Source organism: Solanum pennellii, chromosome 6, assembly GCF_001406875.1.
Source record: "Solanum pennellii chromosome 6, SPENNV200".
In the NCBI taxonomy this organism is placed as follows: domain Eukaryota; kingdom Viridiplantae; phylum Streptophyta; class Magnoliopsida; order Solanales; family Solanaceae; genus Solanum; species Solanum pennellii.
Window position 1 is genome coordinate 28,428,217 of NC_028642.1, and position 6,015 is coordinate 28,434,231.

Below are 6,015 nucleotides of genomic sequence, written 5' to 3' on the forward strand. Positions count from 1 at the left end.
ATATATATATATATATATATATGATATGTTGTCTAATTTATTAAATTATTGGTTATCAATTTATTTAGAGTAACTTTTTTCATTAATATTTTTTTTATGAACACTGTATAATTTAACTCCCTCCTAAAATATAATTTATAATTTACTACAGCCGCATAAACAAAAGGAAAATTTCCATGAAATTATTTTTCTTTCTTTACATGTTTCTAAAGATAACATACCAAATAGATTATACGAAATCAACTATATTTAAAATACTAAAAGCATAGATAGTGAACAACAAGTTGAAAAATATAATTTATTGGGTTTAATGATAAATATATTTGACTCAATATATTTAAACAAAAAAATTTATTCATAAATCTAATAATGTCCGCGCGAAGCGCGGATATATTAACTAGTATATATTTAATTGAACAACATTTCTGAAATAGTTAAAGGTCGGTCAAAATTGAGTGTGAACAATAGGATGCCTAAGCCTATCAATTTAAGAGTATTTAGCGAGAGTATACTTTTAATCACAACACATTCGTATGCTATACAAAATACCACTCTATCATTTAGATCACACACATGCTTCGCTCACATTTCTCAATACAACATCATGATAATACTTCACTCCCATACAATATACCTTCAAGGCCATGATAACAATGTATAAAGTAAGTAAACACCTCCACCATAAGTGGATCACACATAAATCTATCACAATTCTATATATATAAGAATAAATCTCAACCCCTATATCCGAGATACTACAATAGATAAAGACAATTGACATATTTCCATAATCAATTCCATCATCCATATAAGCAATTTAACATGAACTAATTCATAGATTTTCTTTCTAGGTCATGATCTTCATATCATCAATACATCCCTGATTCACCATCATAAGATATAACTAATGACATTAATTCATAAACTAATTTCATATAAACACATACTATTCATTATACATTCATAATCAACCAATTTCCAATCAGTTTAGGAGTTTAGGAGTTTAGAGGAAGGCATGAGTTCTTCAAGGAATTCAATGTGAAATCAATTTATAATCATCAATCAAACCTTAATTCATCAATTTAAATGTTTTGAAAACATCTTATTAATGAACTAATGGTAAGATTAAAAAGTAGGATTTTGAAATCTATTTTGATTTGACTCCTTGAATGTAAGATTAATCAAGGATGAAGGGTCACTATATCTTCTTAGATGAGAATCCACGAAAATTGAAGAATAAACACCTCAAAATCCTCAAACTTAGCTTGAACTTGACTTCAATCTTCAATGGAGTTCTAGAGAGAAGATATTTTGAGAGAGGATTTTGATTTGAAAAATGAAGTCTAAATAAGGGTTTTATAATTTAATACTCTTAAAATACCTTAAATGACTTAAAATATCCGTTCACAAATTAATACGGACTTGGGTAAATTTTCACCCCTCACTTGGTCGTGTCACCTGAAAGCAACACAGTTATCATTATGCGTTGACGGATTGTACTGGTCTTCTGTCAATTGGGACTGTGGCATGGTTTGGAGGGGCCTGACCTATGGACTGTGGCATGGTTTGGAGGGGCCATCCATGGGATGTGGATGGGCTTACGGGGCGTGGACTCCTCTCGTAAGTCACCACAAAATGGCAAACTTTCATGATTCGAGGTATCTAACTTAGGGTCCTCCTCAAGGTCGGATCCTTAGGGTCTAACCCTTAAGCACCTCAACTATGACTTGGGACAACAGGAAACAACATCAAGACAAACACAAACGCACACACATTAGGCTCTAATTTCACTAGTTCATTTTTAAGATTGTTACAATGCTCTCTTTGATTAGATGGACAAAAATCAACTGTGTTTGGTACAATAGAAAAAATCAAGTATCTCATCCGACAAAAATACGTGTTTGCATTTTGTAGGGACATTTAGATTATTCAATTATCTTGTATTCCATAGCATATTTTGAATACTAAACGCAACATATACCTTCTTTTCTAAAATTTCCTCAAATCATAATACATATAATGAACAAGAAGACAGTTCAACAGTTGTATTTTGAAGTGAGTTAAATATATTATGTTTAATGAAATGAATAAGAATGAGGAAATGCTGCATTGAATATCTGTTTTAAAATGTTAAAAATAATATTTTTATCTTTATTTCATAATTAAATAATAATTCGTGCTAAAACCCAATCCGACTCATATGGGTTAAATGGAAAATTTTGATAAAATAATCAACATAATTCGATTCACTTGGGCTAAATGAGAAATTTTGATAAATAATCAACCCAATCCGACTCACTTGGCATAAATGAGAAATATTGATAAAAAAATCAAATTTAAATTTAAATATATAATATAGAAAAATAAAATATAAGATTCCATAATACTAATAATTACACTTACTACATCAACATGTGCATACTTTCAATTACATATTTTCATTTTATAGCGATATTTATTTTCTTCCACTATTTTGTGTCCTTTGTCAAATATGTATGTTATTTGAATGTAAAATGGAAATAATTATTTTCTCTCTAACTTCACCTTATTAATAATAATACTAAACGCAATATATACCTTCTTTTCTAAAATTTCCTCAAATCATAATACATATAATGAACAAGAAGACAGTTCAACAGTTGTATGAAGTGAGTTAAATATATTATGTTTAATGAAATGAATAAGAATGAGGAAATGCTGCATTGAATATCTGTTTTAAAATGTTAAAAATAATATTTTTATCTTTATTTCATAATTAAATAATAATTCGTGCTAAAGCCCAATCCGACTCATATGGGTTAAATGGAAAATTTTGATAAAATAATCAACATAAATCGATTCACTTGGGCTAAATGAGAAATTTTGATAAATAATCAACCCAATTCGACTCACTTGGCATAAATGAGAAATATTGATTAAAAAATCAAATTTAAATTTAAATATATAATGTAGAAAAATAAAATATAAGATTCCATAATACTAATAATTACACTTACTACATCAATATGTGGATACTGTCAATTACATATTTTCATTTTATAGCGATATTTATTTTCTTCCACTATTTTGTGTCCTTTGTCAAATATGTATGTTGTTTGAATGTAAAATGGAAATAATTATTTTCTCTCTAACTTCACCTTATTAATAATAAGTTTGTACAATGATTACACACACAATCAACTAATTATTGATATGATAATGATTTAATATTTGTTTTTTGTCTAATAGAATTAAGGATAGTTGTGGTACATATTTAACAACCATTTTTAATTACATAATATTGAATATAAGAATAGAAAATATCAATAATTGGTAATGCTACATTAGATTTTAGTAAATTCTTTGTATTCCTTAATATCGTTTCTCCAATTATTTTGAATGATATAAAATTAACTTTTTATTGATTTTCTTTTCATCAATCTTATTTTTTTTCTTTTAGTTTCTTAAATAGTGGATTTTATGTGATAGATTATTTTTATTCGATAACTTTTAATTGATTCGTTTTAGATAATATCGATTCAAGATACTCATTTGATTGATATAATAAAGTTTTGTTACATTTTACTTTTTATCATATTTTATTTTTGCAATAGAGTTTTGCCACATAAGTTTGGTTGCGATAATTATTTTTTATTTATCTTACACAATCATCGTATTATAATTTAAGTAGTTATCTGATTCACTTGAGAAGTCATTTGGTTTTTTATTTTATTTTAATATTTTTGAAATTAAGACAGAAATAAAAAATATATATATTTGGATAGAAAGTAAAATTTTGCATTGTTTATCATCAATTTTAATATATTAAAAGTTATATTTTAATATTTACTTAATATTTCAAGCAATTGTTCATGCTAAAGTCTGATCTGATTTCACTTGAATTACAAGAGAGATATTGATAAAATAGTCAAATTTAAAAATAGTCTAATCTAGGGTTGGGCATTCGATTGTTCGGTTCTATTTGAAAAATATACAAGTTGAAACTAAATTGAAATAAATTTGTTTCAGTTTAATTTTTATAATTTTGATTTGATTTATTTTGGTTAATTTTTTTGTTCGAATATTATCAACACATACATGAAACACTGACATAACACACTGTAAGAACAATGTTAAATAGAGTGTATAGTATGCATGTATTAGTTATGCTTGCATTAATTATCATACATTATTTTAATGCATTGTTTGGCTTGATGCATTTAAAATAGTATGTATTGAATTAAAAACATTATTTACAAACATACCCTCCACTTTTAAGGTGGAAAAGGGGTAAAAAAAAAAAGTCTTGATGTACAATTGGATCTTTTATCATTTTAATGCATACATTAAAACTATTGTATTGCTAATACCTAGAAATCCATTCACTTCAATATTTTCTTAATTTTTCTATCATACTTTCTGTCATTATTTTCAAGTTAAAATCTTCATTTTCAATCAACTCTTTTAAAATAAGATCAAGCTCAACAATTTTCACAACGTGCACAAATTTGTAACGTACTCTGAACCAAACACCTTCAAAGTAAGTGCATAAAAAGTTTCAAGAAACTAAACATTGACCTCACTTTTCCCAATCAACACTAGTGAGGAAACCTGGTTTAGTTCCACCTTCACAATCATGAGTTCGGAGATAATCAAGAAATCCAATATCATAAAAATTATAACTTTCAAATGCAAGTTCAAAGTGTTGTGTTGTATCAAGCATCGAGTATGTAGAGTTCCACCTAGTACGAACATCTAAACATAATGATTTCATACAAGTTATCAACTAAGATTCACAACATTATTCAATTCCGAGCGCTCCTAGCTCAAAAACTGAAATTTCAAGCGCTCCTAGCTCAGAAATCACACACATAAAAACACATTGAGGCCCATAGAACCCAATAATAATAGACTAACAAATATACGTGACATACACTTCCTGTGTGAAGTTTTAATTTTAATAAATCGAAGTTTTAAATAACACATCAAGCTAAAAATTAGCTCCTTTTACGATTAATTTTTCACTATTCCGATTACAAGAAACAAAAACGCGCAAAATTGAAGAAACTCATATTCAGGTCAGTCTTAAAAATTATTTATTGTACAAGTACATCAACGTCAAAATAATCAACATAAATAATCCAGATGAAATTTCTCATTTCAGATTGTTGTAAGTCAAATCAGTATGTTCAAAACATTGAAAATTCTCAAAACTTTCAAGGGTTTTCTCGATTAAAGTCGTATATCTTTCAGTTTTTGAAACTCTAACAATGTTCTGGTAAAAGAAAATTCATTAAATGTAGATCTGAATACAAGATTGACTAAATTATCAATTTTTCATGGAAAAATAAGCCCCAATTCATGCACCAGTTTTATAGCTCCAATTTTTTTTTATGATTGCCGATAAAATATCTCTAGTGAAATTATTTTAACCTAGATTAAGAAATTAATTTTTTTTTAAGTCACTAAATATCCAATGATATAAAACTCAAAAAGTGATTTTTGGAAAGGGTCCAAATACTTCAAATTGATACAACCGTGTACAAAGTTAAAAATTATTGAAAAAACATTAAGTAACTATCTTAAGGTCACAAATAAAAAAATTCAATAATGACAAAAAGTCTTTGAAATGTCAAAGAAAAGAAGAAAAAACATAAAATAAAAATAGAATAAAGAAGAAGAATAATCATTTTTTACATTAAAAAATACTTCCTCCGTCACCTTTGTACTTTGCACTTGCATTAAGAAATGATGTAATTTTACCCTTATATCCTTATTTAATGTTTTCTTAAATCAACTTTATAATAAATGATGAATACATTTTCAAGATTTATTAACTAATCTATCAAGAATATAATAGGCAAAATATGATAATTCATGCATAAATTTTATAAATGACAAGTATTGTGGTCCATCTATTTATAGAAAGGATTGACATATAAAATGAGACGGGACGAGTAATATATTAGGGTGTGACATTTTAAGGGGTACATATTCCACTAATAAAATATTTTTTCTTTTTTATATTTTTTCGGG